This window comes from Molothrus ater, chromosome 4 (assembly GCF_012460135.2).
Source record: "Molothrus ater isolate BHLD 08-10-18 breed brown headed cowbird chromosome 4, BPBGC_Mater_1.1, whole genome shotgun sequence".
NCBI lineage: Eukaryota > Metazoa > Chordata > Aves > Passeriformes > Icteridae > Molothrus > Molothrus ater.
The window spans coordinates 30,962,837-30,978,103 of record NC_050481.2 but is presented as its reverse complement, the minus strand read 5'-3'; the positions used below and the strand labels follow the sequence as shown (position 1 = coordinate 30,978,103).

At 36.6% G+C, this 15,267-nt stretch overlaps 1 long non-coding RNA gene across 1 annotated transcript in view; it reads left to right on the top strand.

The window, feature by feature from the left end:
- Window positions 1-6,433: 6,433 nt before the first annotated feature.
- Window positions 6,434-15,267, top strand: part of LOC118686370 (uncharacterized) — a 44,522-nt gene continuing 35,688 nt past the window's right edge. The window contains exon 1 of the long non-coding RNA XR_004980151.1: window positions 6,434-6,494. This is a non-coding gene — a long non-coding RNA (uncharacterized LOC118686370). The remainder of the gene's footprint in view (window positions 6,495-15,267) is intronic.

Genomic DNA, 15,267 nt, shown 5'->3' with positions numbered 1-15,267 from the left:
TTTCTTCTTTTCCATATGTTTGGAAACTGTATTTATACAAGATGTTTATAGAGATAAGCATGCTAAATAGATGCCAATCACAGAGAATCAAAGATGAAACACTACAACGATTTGCATGTGCCTTAGCTTGTACGAAGACACAATAAAATTGTCCCTAGTAAGTCTGACAGTGGGTTGTGAGACCTGATGCTCCCAGTCAGAGTATCTCCATTTCTTTCCAGAGGGGGTTGATTTGGGAGAAACATAAACCATCCCAGGCAAATATAAAATGCATCTCTTCAAGGAAACATAACATCATAGCACAAAACATTCTGCTTTTATGTCTTATCTTTTTAGCTCAGTCATATTTAAAGATCTCTTCAAGACAGATTAGAAAAACAGATATAGCAGAAAGGATTTTAAACCCAAGAAAATAATCATTAGCATTAAAAAGAAGAAAAATCTATAAATGTAAATGTTTCAAAACAAAACTCTATGAATAAACAAAATGCCATATTTCCATGATTGCCCCACTTTTTTTTTTAAAGAGAACAAATAAAATTCTATCTGTTACAGAAAAAAAATATTTAAAGCTGATTGCCAAACTGGCATTTATCAGAACAGCATGAATCAAAGCAGCCTGTTTTGTCTTGCTTTCACTGAATTTTGGTTAAGAGCTTATTTTTTTCTTAGTTGTCATGGAAATACATACAGAACAAATTAAAGCAGATAAAGCACTGCTGATAAAAAAATTAAGTTGTTCCTACTTGGGCTGTGTTGATTAATGCTTTCTGAGGTACTTAGGAGACTGTGATATTCATATATCATTTGATACTAATTTGAAAGTGCATTTTATGACACTAAGGCTTTATTCAGTCAATTGTCAAGCTACTATGCAAATTTTTATTAGTTTTCCAGAATTCAACAAGGTATTTTACATTTTAGCATTTTTCAGCATTTGCAACGACAGTAAAAGAGGAGAAAAAAAGAGGGACAAAAAGAAACAGAGAAAGACTAGAAGCCAGAAAGAAGTATAAGCTCACTGTTTCTATTTATAGATTTTAGTATCTTTGTATTTTAATAATATTCCTTTCTCTGCTACACCAATCTCTACAGAAGAACTGTCGCAGACATCTTTCATGAAAAATCCTTTCTTAGGATTTTTCCTTGTGAGAAGCTGCAGTTTCAGCAACCAAAAGTAAACAATGGTTATCTGCTGCTGTGGAATGCAACAGGTAGACCTGTGATTGGTCTCCTGTGGATGTTTGGATTTACTGACCACTCATGGCAGAGCTGGCTCTTGCTCTGTCTGAGACACAGATCTTTGTTAGTCATTCTTGTCTATTAGCTTAGCTAGCTTCTGAAGAAACCTTTTCCTTTCTATTTCTTTTTAGTATAGTCTTAATGTAACATATACCATAAAATAATAAATCAAGCCTTCTGATCATGGAGTCAACATTCTCATCTCTTCTTCATCCTGAAAACCCTTGTGACCATGGTCACAGAAGAATAGCAGTAAAAGCTTGAACTCACCCCATCTTTGGCAGTTCTAGGTGTATTTCAGTAGTGTCCTCTGGTGGAATCAGCTAACACCTTTCATGTGGTATGATAAACTGGATGTTGGCAATTAAGGGAATATTCTGGAAAATACTCTGGAAAATGTCACAGCTGGAGCAGCTGCAGCCTGACAAAAGGTAAAGGTGGCACAAGGATGCCATGACGTGGCCTACATGGTGTGGGATAAGAAGACTCACCTGCTTCCAGATATGAACTGTCCCAGCTGAATGGCAACTTCAGGCTCTTAATTCTGGCATATGGCATACGACACCCATGAGGTAGATATTGTAATAGCAGATATATCCTGAAGGGAACTGCCCAAGGAATAAGCACATGGAAACAAGGCAATCCTTGTCTGGGTCCCTTAAGATCAGTACAGTCAGTGGGACCAGGTCTCTTATTCCAATTCAGCACATGGGAGCTTGAAGCTGGGATTGATGGTTGGCATTTTGAGTGGCTCATTAGGCAGATGAGCAGTGTAAGTTCCTACACTGCCAATGTGGCATTTCACTGGTCAGCAGGCCCTGGTTGGTAAGCATCACCCTAACAAGTTCCACTCCACCAGAGCACCTGAACACTTGAAATCAGACAGCAAAGCAACTTCAGTTGAAAATGTCAGATTCCAGAATTAAAGCAAATACAGTGTTAATCAAACCCTAAACATCAACATTCTAACTAAAGTTGGGGGTAGGAATAACCATGTTCTTTTCAAGTTATTCAAAACATTTGTACTGATTGTAGTTTAATTTTTATATGCATAAAACTACATCCATTGTACTTAATTTCAAACCACCCATTGCATCAGTAAAAAAACAACCTATTCTCAGTATAAAAATCCTCTCTTATTACTGAATATGTACATGTGAAAATGGATAGGAATTTGTTAAAATGATAATCTATTAAATCATATGTAACATTATTCAAAACTCACTAAATCAGCTTTGGATCAAACACAAGTTTTCTTATTGTTTTAGAGTGAAACAGTTTCTGGAATTGAAACATGCAAGCCATGTCTGAAAGATTATTATTAACTTTCTATTCTTTTATCAAATAAAGAAAAAACCCAACACCCTGCTGGTCTCGGAAGACTGTAGATACAAGGGTCTCTCCAGGTGGGTATTATCATGTAGGGAAATGAGTAGATAATTATGGAATTGGTAAGAGTCATAATTACAGGATGCTAATAGTTGGCATTTTAATTATTTGTATTTAATTGAGAAGACAGTTGGAATTCGGAGTTGTAAAAGTACATCAGGGGCATAGATACTTTTAATTATACACTCATCACACATCTTTCCATCATAGATTGTGCTCACAGGTACCATCCAAAGCATTTCAGAGCGCAAGGAGGATACAGCTGGAGACACTTGCAACTTAGCACTAAGAAGATGTTGTCATCACCGAAGCAAAGTTTGGTTTATGCTTTTAACACTTTTAAGATTCACAGAATCAGTTCACTTGGAAAAGACCTCTGAGATCATCAAGTCCAAACTATGACTGAATGCTACCATGTCAACTAGACCATGGCCCTGAGTTCCACATCCCATGTTTTGCTAAACACCTCCAGGAACTGTGATTCCAGCACCTCGCTGGGCAGCCAATATCTAATCACCCTTTTCTTGAAGAAATTCTTCCTAATGTCCAAGTTAAATGCCCCCTTGGTGCAGCTTTAGATTATGTTCTCTTGTCCTGCTGCTGGTTGCCTGGGGCAAGAGACTGACCCCCACCTGGCTACAGCCTCCTTTCAGGCAGCTGTACAGTGATAATGTCACCCCGAGCCTCCTTCCCTCCAGGCTAAACAACTCCAGCTCCCTCAGCTGCTTCTCACAGGACTTGTGCTCCACATCCTTCACCAGCTCCATTGCCCTTCTCTGGGGCAGCACCCAGAGAAGCTTCTCACGCCACCATCTCCATGTCCTCCTTGGAATGAAGGGCTCAGAACTGGACACAGGATTTGAGGTGAGGCCTCACCAGTGCCAAGTAGAGGGGGACAATCACTGCCCTGGTCCTGCTGGCCACACTATTGTTGATCCAGGCCAGGATGCCACTGGCCTTCCTGGCCACCTGGGCACACACACTGGCTCATGTTCAGCCATCTGTCAACCATCACCGCCAGGTCCTTTTCCACTGGGCATCTTTCCAGGCACCCTTCCTCCTACCTGTAGTGCTGCATAAGGTTGTTGTGAAGAAATACAAAATGCATGTGTCCGCTAAAAAGAATTTGATTAACATGAACTAACCACAAGAAAGGATTTTTGGAACCCCAGCTGTGAAAAGGATCTAACTTTGTGCTATGGTACATCTACGTTAAAATACAAGTCTGTCTATAGATTAGTAAATTCTAGTTTCAATTTCATTTGCAAATGGAAAAAGTGTGACCATTGGTAATTTTACATCCTGATATTCCTCTCTGAAGAACAAATTTTCTCTTAAAAATTTAAAGCTCAATATCAAATATTATTTTTGTATACTAAAAGACAAGGCTGCTCTGCCCTGAGAAATGTCCAAAGACACTTTCAAGTTACTCTTATTTGCTTTTCAAATAGTTATTCAAATAATATAGCTAATTAATCCCTTCAACTTCTTTTTAGTTTGTCTAATGACAATTTTTAAAGTTGTGCTGTCTATTTAATTTAAATACTACATTGAATTTTGAAAAAGGCTTGTTTTGTTGGTTTTTTTTTTTCCTTTAGTCTACACAAGCCAGAGTAGAAATTTGCACTTGGCTTTTAAGATCCTTCAAATCACTTTTGAACACATTCTGACAGATTTCTGTGCCAGATGGATGTGGATCAAGAATGTATAAACATATGGCAGGAATGGTAACTAATATGCTCCTAGAAGTGTATAATGATTCATTTCAAAATATATAATCCCAGGCTTATTAATAGTCTCTCTTCATATTTTTTAAGGGTTGAGGTTTAGAATAGCATAGTTTATATCAGTTTTCTCCAGCCCTGCAGAGCCTAACTGATAAGTGCCCAGAATGATTGCAATGCTTAGTTACAGGCTTTTAGGCAGTAAAAGGCAATGCAATCATCCTGCATCAGCACATGTTCTGTCATCCTCAAAACAACTGACATGCTTTATTCCATCCACCCTGTTTCACTGTCAGCCAGTGACGTCAATAAACAATGAGAAATAAGGGGCTTTGGTTTGCTTTAATTTGTGTGTGTGCAAATAATGACGTGTTTCATGTGAGTCAATAAATACATTGGCTAGACTAACAGTAAATGAAACCAGGAGGCTGTGCCCTCACACTGCTCTTGGAATCCTTCAGATACAATATTAGACAGTGAGGTAAAGACCTTTTATCAGCTCTTTCTCTCAGCACTCATGAGACCCTCTTTAGTGATTTTCCCTCTGTATTTATTAGTACACATACTGGTTCTACAGCCCCTTATTTCTGGGAAAAAAAGAACAACAACCCAAAAAACACAAACAAAAAAACCCCACCAAAACAACAAATGAAAAGGAACAAACAGGGTAAGAGGGAAATTGGCATCAGTATTTTTTGGAAGCCAGTTTAACACCCTCCATCTCCCTGGCTTCTTTGTGATGACTCATCAAGCAGCAAGTTTCAGATTTTTAAAAGGCATTCAGTACCTACAGATAAAAATGTCATTAAGGACAAGGTGTCACAAAAACATTCTGCTCAAGTGCACTAGTACATGATAGACTTGGCTTCTCAGGCCCTATGCTACTTAAGGCCAGATTATCCAAAAAAGCTCTTTGAGATGTAGCCATGCACTACACTTAATATTTGTCTTTCAACATCCTCTGACATTGTAATGACTTATAACTATTGTTTTGAAGTAAATAACTACATTTATTTCTCAGAAGTCCTGATTTAAAAACAAAAAAACAATATGTCAACACAACTTGATATTTCTTTTTGTCACTTCACTCCCTATTCAGAGGCTCAACAAAGCAACTCAACTGGGCACTGTCTAATTTATCTGCATCAGAGAATGGGAAAAGTCCATTCATCCTCCTTGTATAAGTTTTTTTCTCCAAAACCCTCTTCTATGTGTTCATCCAAGCATTGGGAATTTCTTTCTGTACTTTACTTTGCTAACAGCCTATTTTTTAGATTTAGTACATAGAGCTAGCCCTAGGAAAATGAACCATTTTAATTAGCTCAAAATAAAAGCTGTTTTCATTTTGCCATTTTATTTCTTCATGGTGTGTCCCTTATTGGCTCCTACAAGCGAATGTCTAAATGTCACTGTTTAGTACCAAGCAGATAAAACTGAGGATAAATGACAAAAATTCAAAACAGCATAGCTATGTTGTATCTCTGGAATTTCAGCAGTACCTTGGCATCCAACACCCATGTATTCAACTTTAATGGCTCTACTGCTGTGGCTACTCATGCCCTAGGTGTTGGAGATCTACAAAGGCTGACAGGCTCATACATTACTCTCTGCTACTTCATAACAAATTTTACAGATGGATATCTGATTAGCATATCCAAGCCCTCTTTAGTTTAAAGAGTTCAGTACAAGCAGCTCTGAAGAAGGGTGAGCATTTTAGGCATCCAGGGAGATGAATGAGCTTTTGAAGAGCAGGTGAAAATTCATGCCGCTGTAGTTTCACTAAATTTGAAGCAAGCAATCAACACCTTCTAGATATGGCACTGATTAACTCAGTACATCAATATCTGCAACTGGAGCAAGAAGGTTCCTAATGTTCCTGGTGAAAAACCAAGAGAGATTAAAAATAAAATCTGATACACTCTTATTCATTCCATTTTCCATCCTCAAAAAAATCACTTCCCTCTGAAGTGCTAATGTGGTAAATCGGCATTTACCTACGCATTTCACCACTTGCATGCAAAATAGTGTAATTAGTCTGTTGAACTGCTCTGTCACAGTACTGTCTCAGAAGTAAAATGAGCTGTGAAGAGCTGGAGAGCTAAGTCTTTACTCTGCTGAACCACAGTACCCCAGAGATAGGTAGGTTTCCTCACAGCACTGTACATTTGAAAACAGTAAATTTACATACTATGTTTTTTCTATAGTTTTGCTGTAATTGCAAACTTTATCCTTTGATGTTTCTTGGCTCCTACTACTTTTTTCTTTTTTTTTTTTAGGAAAGACATTTTAGGCTGTGATTTTGCAAGCTTTTTTGACACAAATTCCTACTTTGAAAAAGCAATTTACTTAGGGATAGAGTGAACGGAACATAACTAAGCTAAATATGGTTCTGGTACATCAGATTAAATGGTACTCTTCTGACTCTGGGTATTAGTAATGCTTATGGGGAAACCATCTTCAGCTCTTGTAACCATCTAGCTATAAAAATGATGTGAAAACATGAGTATATTTTGGTTTGTTTCTTATTTCCTACCAAGTGACTATGAATGTGATTCACCTTTTAAAGTTTTATTTCAAACTACAAATGTGAGTAGGGTAAATAACTGAAGTTTATTTTCATTATTATTAGAAAAATAGAAAGTTTCTGAGTGTACTGAGTTATGTGTCATCCAAAGTTAATTATATGTTACTCAAAATTTCTCTAATTTGACAAGTTTACAACATCCTGTATGTGCTACAGATGTTCCTTTTGAATTCGTAAGTCAAATCTTAAGAGTTTAGATAGTTATACTAATAGCTCACATGACTTGAGAAAGCAGGATAGTTTATTCATGCAATTACTACTACATTAAGCAGAACTTACATGCACAGGGAACTGTTACCCAATGGAAAAGGTGTAGTTGTTGAAAAATCTATGTAAAGGAATGTAAATATTTTTAAATAGAATTGGCAAAAGATGAGCATTATTTGGTAATTCAGCCCATGAAAAAGATACTTGAGGTCATGTAATTTTTCCATGTCATGAAATTTACCACTACTTATCAAGCTTTAGTTTGACAGTGTGTAATATTCTATGCGCTCTAGGCAAAAAGCGTATTCCACAGCTTAGTACTATCAGTCTTCACTCTTTTACAACCATGACAGAAATTAATAAAAAGTTCAACATCTCTCTAGTAGTATAGGATAGAATGGATAGTGTCATCTTGTCCATCTTTTCCTGAGATGCTTGTGTTGATGTTGATTCTAACTCATGCTGGGGAATAGAAAACTGGGCCAGTAAGAAGGACTGTAGACATAAATGAAACTCAGTTTTTTTAAATAACTGATTTTTTTTTTTTTTTTTACTTATTGACCATATGGTTAGGGTGGTCTTAAGACTGGAGAAGATTCTCAGAGAGACTATTAGGCTGAATTCCTTTTCGATCTTTCATTTATGTAACCAGTCCTTCCAAGTTAGAAGCCTAGACCTTAAGCTCCATGTAACTATGTCTGCACTACAGAAAAGAAAAGTTACTGAAAAATCTTTTTCAACTTCTATAAAAGGAGACACTGAATTTCAATCTATGTGTACTATTTTCTGTATATATTTAATATCTTGAACCATATAATTTACACATTGTGTTCAATCATGTTTGTGCCATATAAAGCCAAAGCATATTATTTTCAGAAGCTATATTAAATAAGTGTTAAACTAGATTTAATATTTACAAACCATGAATGACTAAACTGAAATACATTCAAAAACTGTCTCAATTAACATAGGGAAAATGGGCCTTTTCATGACTCAGGCCATAAAATCAACACTTGCTGATTTGACACATCTATAGGCATAACACTGATAGTAGAGTACACAGGATTAAAAGCATAAATACATTTTCTTGCACATCATCCTGCCGACTCATGCAACAGTAATGTAGACAGACCCCAATAATATACCAGAACTTGCAAGACTTCTGTCCATGCTGGAGACCCAAAACCCAGGGATGAAGCAGAACTCTATTTTTCAGCAGGCCTGAAAAATAGACTCTGATTTATACTGGGAGAGCAGCTGGTAATAGCCATCTTTTCATTGCATAAGAATTGTGGTATTTTTTTTTCTATTTGCTCACAGATCTTCTTGCAGAAACAAAATGCTAATATGAGAGTATTAGTTCCAAATAAACAACAGAGAAAATATCATTACATATTTTCTGCCTAATTTTCAGGGCACTTAAGTTTCCATTGACTTTCACGCCATAGTGATCATTTGCCTATCCATAAATTCATTGCTATACTATTATTTTAAAAATGCAAAATTGCATATATTACCACATAATAATAATTATTTTTTGTAACATATGTAACCTCCATGTAACTTATACGAGTTTTTTCCTCTTTTTGCTTGTGCCAACAGTATTACCTGTGGTCTTCACTTCAGCATGCAGTCCATATGTTCCTCCTCTATTGTGCAGGGTTATTCTTCAAGTGGGTTCTCAAAGCAGATGTTCAAATATTCTCTAACGTTCCCACAGAGACTTCAGATTGAATTGCTGACCTCCATTTGATCCCACTAAGGGAAAACCCTGCTTCACAGATAGCAGTTGACAGATAAAAACATTTGGATGACCTCCTCTTCCCTCAATCAATACTTAATTTTTTTAAAAAATGTTCCACTGCTTTTGAAACTGGAGAAAACAACAGCAAATAAACAGCTAGATTGGCTGTTGTCAGAAAAAGTTGCTGGAAAAGTGATAAGTCTGTACTGTGGGGAAGAGTTGAACATTTTCTCTGTAATGAAATGGCTTGGGGTGGGAAAACAGCAATATGTCACGATCAACAGTGGACTAGTACTAGGCAGCAGTCAAAAAAGCAGCTTAAATTCTAGGCATTACTATGAAAGAAAAATGGAAGAAAACCCCAAAACATTACACCACAGTAGAAAACATCCTTCTTTTACCCCTTGAATCTCTTTCTCTCCAATTCCCAAAAAGGACACAAAAGAACTGGAAAAAAACAAGCAAAAATAAGCGACGCTTTCCATATGAACAACTAAATAGCCCAGGACTGTTCAATTTGAGCAAAGAGGAGATCAAAGCCTACAAAATCATTAATTGTATGGACATGGTGAACAACTGACTCGATTATTCACTGCCTCTGTCTACATGAGCACTGGGCATGATCAAGTGAGACTAAGAGGTACAGGCTCGGAACAAACAAAAGGCTGGGATTCACTACACACTGCTACGCTGAATTGTGAAACTCCTAGCCAGAAGACATGGTGGATGCAAAACGTTTTGTGGATTCAGAGGAAGAGTGTGCAAAGTGAATTTCTAAATGTTACTGAATTGCAACCATATCAACACTAAATGCCTAAATATCTAAATGATACAAAGCTCAGGAAATCCTGTTCACCAAAATACAGTCAGACAAGAGAATACCTTGAGGAAGATTTATATTCTCTTAAACTCTTTTTTATTTTTCTTCAGACATCAGCATATGCATGCCTTAGAGTCAGGATATCATGCTACATCAACTCAAGTCTGAACCACTGAGCTATTTTCACATTCTGAAGTTTTCCAAAAGCAAGGCTAAGGTTTGACAAAATTTATAGTGGAAAAAATTCTCCCTTCAGGGTGAAATCTTAACTGGATAGATATAGATAAAAACATCACACAAAGTAGAAAATCATACATTCTAGGGTCTAGGGTAGTCAGGCTTAATCTCTGCTAGTCTGTCATTTGTAGGGTGAAGCAGCAACTTGAAAAACAGCTGTTCTCTATATTTAAACACTCATTTCACCACAGAGAGCATCTCTAGAGCTCAGAAGATTCCTGTGACAGCTTTAACTAGCTAGGCAGTCAAGTTTGTGTTTTGTTGACCAGAACAGAGAAAACTGAACAATTACTGGCAGAGATAAAGCAAAGCTGCTGCCAGCAGTGTGATGGTGAGATCATTCACACAGCAATGAGGAGAATACCCGGACACTGAGACGCTGACTTCACCTGCACTTTGGTGGGGTGTGAATAATACAACAGCCAGCCAGACAAGCTTGTGTGATGCTGCATGTGAGCTCTGATGCTGCACTAAGGAACATTAACAGAAGCCCAGCACTGACCCCGCAGCTAGATTTAAGCTGGGTTGTTTTCAAGCAGTCAGGAGGAAGTGGACAACCTGTAAGGAGCTACTCTCTATTTTTCGCATTCCACACATATTTCCAGACAAGAAGCTGTTTACAGACCTACTTATCTCCTAGTGTCAAAAATTTTGACAGATCATGGGTTATTTCAGTAGAGATCTGGGTTCCCTTTTGAAATCTTGGGGGCTGGTTCCTGTTTTAAAAAGCTTTGCCATATAGATAGATGTTAGTGTGCTATATCTAAATCAATTTTTATGGACTGTAATATTGACAGAAATGATCTCACCTCTGTTTCTGACATACCAAAATATACAAAATTCAACAGCAGATAAAAGGAAAAAATCCACAAACATACACATGGCTATTCTTCTATGTAACATTTTGCCTTTCTTGCCTGCACACATATGATGCTCTTTTTGAATACATGCAAACAGATTTGCTACCATTGGCAGCTCTGAAAGGCATTCTTTTAAAAAGACAAATTGATGTACTAACAGTTGGGGTTTGGGCTTTTTTTAAAATCTATGTAAACAAATTACATAGTTGTCATGAAATACTGGTTATAGAATTGTAACAGATAACTGTATCTGCTAACTTAACAAATAGGTTCACATGTTTGCTAGCACTGTGGGATTGTGTTATATATTAGAGCTTATTTTGGGAGATTTTTGTTCTAAGTTCTTTTGAGGTCTGTGTTACTGTCAAGAGCCAAGAGCTTTGACAGCTGTTGCCAGCTCTATGAGGTTTGTTTAAAACAATAAGGCAGTTGCCTAGCAACATCACATCACACATTTGGTACCCTACAGTATCTCACATTCCCAACTACTCTGCACATCCTCACAACTTAAAGGGACACTGTCAAGTTAACAACCTTACATGAAAAATGGATTTACTTCTCTTTCACCCATAATTAGATATATGAGGTGAGAGAAAGAAAATTTACATTAATAAAATATTATTTGCACTTTCTTTGCAGCAACATTTGATATTTTATCTCAAATTAGCAATATCTGTTATCACTTATAGCCACACTGTTTGGCTTAAAAATAGTTTAGTAAAAAGCCAAGTTTTCATAAAGAATTTTACCTTACTAACATAGATCTTACAAAATTAATGCTTTTTCTCTCTGTACATACAATTCCTATCACACACATTATTTGCACCACCAACCTCTTTATAAAATATGGATTTACTTTCAAATATTAATTGGTTAATTTTTTCTGCTGGGTAGCTTTTGTAATAAAGTTTTTTAGGAAGACCTGTGGGCCCTTCAGACCTCAGGCAAAGTCACAGAGAGTTTAGGGTCCTTTGCTTATATGGACCACAGCCCTAGTTTGGGAGAAGTTCTCCAACTGACCTAATATACCTTTTATATAAACATTTCTGCAAAAGTCATAGAGAAAGGTGCTTAGAAAAAAAAAAAAAGAAAACCCAAGGAGTAAGAAAGTCATTTGGAGAGGTGAGGAAGACAAACTGTTCAACAGAGAGGTGAAATGAGATACTGTAGATGAAAGAAAAAAATTAAACCATTAAGAAAAAATGGGAAGATATATCATCATCAATACCATCTATACCTTTTTTTTTTTTTGAGGATATGTTTCTATATATTTTGTTGGGTTTTTTTGTTTGTTCCTTAACGGCTACAAAAGCACCAGAGAGACAAAAAATATACAGCATAGCTTTCAAAGACAATAAGCATAATCTCAGGAATTTTCTTCTCTTTTCTCCATCCACAACAGCATAGTGAAAGGTCTTAATGCATTAAAGGCAGCTTCATTTTTATCTAATCCAGAATTCAAATAGATGTATTAGAAATGTAAAATAATTCAAAGGAATATGCAAATTTTTGCTACCCTCAGGCATCTGGAGAGTTGCCAGCACAATACTCCATGCTGCTCTTCAAAACTTAGAGAGATTCCCTAAAAGTGAACACAAAAAAATTAAATTACATAAAACCACACATACAGAGTTACACATTGGAGAAGTTGGGTGTCATTAACCTTGTATTTCAACATGTAATGACATTTTGGGAACTATTTGGTTCCAGTGGGGTATTTTTAAAACATGAGCTTCTGCAAAGAGTTTCAAGCTCCTTAAATGTAACCATGGCACCATTAGATTGCTGCTCTGAAAACTTTTGCCACATCTCCCTTTCTTGCACTCCCACTGTAAGACACTGATTCTGTGGTTTGGAACCAGCTGTGATTCATAAACAGCTGCTACTGCAATACCAGATTCTCCATTTAAAGTCCAAAGATCTTACCTGAATTACTGAGCACACACATGTTTCCGGTGTATCATTTGAACTGCTTGTTTAAATAAACAAGCAGGTCAATAATAATGCCATAAATAATGCAAATAGCTGGGGGCTTTTTGTTTATTTTATATGATGAGGCAGCATTTGGGACTGAGGAATCATATCACACTAAATCCAATCAGGTCAGTAAAATGAAGCCAGGTGGCAGAAGATGGGGTCATGACTGAAGCTTTTGAAGGGCTACATCATATTAAGTGCCATGGCTGCTCAGCAAGTGCATAAATATCATTGAGGATAGCAACACTTGCTACTTCAGAGGACATAGAAAAAATTAATATGAGCATATTTAGCTATGTATCAAAGCTAATTGCCCACCATCTGAAGAATAGGATGATGTAAGAAAAGAAACAAAGGAAAGGGTTAAAACCAATGCAAAATTCAAGACTGTTTCTGAAAGAAGGTAAACAAATGACAACAAAAAGAAATAGCAGCAATGACAAGTGGGTTGATGTCACATACAGGAAAATTCAAAGATGAATCATAAGATTAGACAGCTGCAGAGTAAGAAAATACTAGCTGTTTTTCCTAGTCAATGCATTTTGTAGACCATAACTGTACCCCTATTACTGATGTTTTATTCAGCCTCCTCAGACTTTAGCAATTATAAAATCCATCACCTCTTGTGACTTTTGGTGTCCCACCTCTCCACTTGTCAGTTTCTCTTAAATATTTCTTTTCTTTAACTGAACAAATTATGTGAGCATCTCAATAAAGGATGACGAGTAAATAAATTTAGAAAAGCACATACTTAATTTGACCTTGGGCAACCAACACTTCCCAAAAAAACTCCCTGAAATTCTGTAAACTCCCCATCAGTAGCTGCCTAGCCATACAAGTGTCTGATCTTTCATCACCTTGTTTTTCACTTCAAAGCTTCCCAGAGCCTATTATTATGCTTCTAAGAGCACCCCAAGCCAACAAAACATTGGCTGGGATGAATAGCTCCAAGACTACCTTCTATACAAATCCAATCGATTTATTTTAATCAAAACATCATTGCTCACTTATCAAGCTGAACCTGTCAAGACAGATTCTCTCTGAAAAGAGTTTCTGCATTCTGCTAGGCATATTTCTATAAAGTACCTCACTCTAAAGCTTCAGTTACCCATTTCATTTGGAGATTGGTTCATTTCTCTAAAGTATGTAAGACAGAAAATGGCAGTTTAGATGGGGTTTTTTTTTTAAATCAGAACACCTGCAGAATTAGCACATTTCTTTTTTTTTCAAAATAAGTAAAAAATCATGTCAAATTTTCTCAAATAAAGTTTTTGGTAGCTACCTTATCTACAGGGAGAAATTTTTCTCCACCTCTGAATAAGGATTTAACCTGGATTATTTTTGTCCTTTGTTTTTCCTTTGGTTAGCTCTAAATGTGAGAAAGAAAACTTAAAATTGCTTGATGCTTTGGCTGCTTTGAATATCACAAGATTTCACTTAGTCTTTCATAGCCCACACAGGAACCTTTGTTCCACACAGTATTCATACCACCCATACACGATACCAAGGCTTCAACTCCTGATCTTAACTTCTCAGTATCAGAACAGAGCCTCATCATGTTTGATCAATGAAATGATTGTCACTATAGATGCACGTACTTACTATGCTACATGTAATAATCTGCTTTTGGTTTGCTGTTTGATTGGGGTTTTTTTTACACAAGAGCTAGGGCACCTATTATTCTTTATCTGTTCACTTACAACCCAAATTTATGACTGTGAGAAGTAAAATTTAAGCATAGAGAATAGGCTTACACTGGCTCCAAAATCACTGAAAAGCTTGGGAGAATGGCATTTACCACAATAACTAATCTTTTGCTTGGAGCAGACTGGTGTGGAACCATTAAGCAACTGGCAAGAAGCAAACTGTAGAGTTAAATATGCCATGCTTCAACTCTGGCACCTAATCAAGCTGTAAGTTTCAATAATTTATGCTTGGCAAATGTGCATTTCTTTCCTCAAACTGCCTGTGAAACATTGGACATTTCAGACAATGGCCAAAATTATTTCTTAGGTTGGAAAGAGTAAAACAATCAAGCAGAAGCATAAAAGGAGTAGGAAGAATGATTAAGAAGAAAAGCACATTGACTTTGGTTACTTCTGCAGTGAAATAGGTGGCTGCACTAATGAAGTCCTCAAAACAGAAGGAGAAGGTAAAATGTTTTGGTTTACATATGTACAAGTAAGTTAACATCCACTGAAAAACTCCCCCTTTCTTTTCATATATTTTCACATATTTTGAAAGAAGGAAAATGGTGGCATATTTGGATTGATATATTTATCTTCAAATGCTACTCAATACAACATCAACAGTATCATAGGACAGGAATTTTCAATGATGTTAAATTTCCAAAAGTTGGTGGCACAGCCAACTTCAGCAGGAGCATAACTACATCAACACTTGGTATTTATGAAGGGGAAAAAAAAATTCCAAACAGGCACACAGGCACTGCAGCATAATCCAAATTCCTATATTAGCCAATT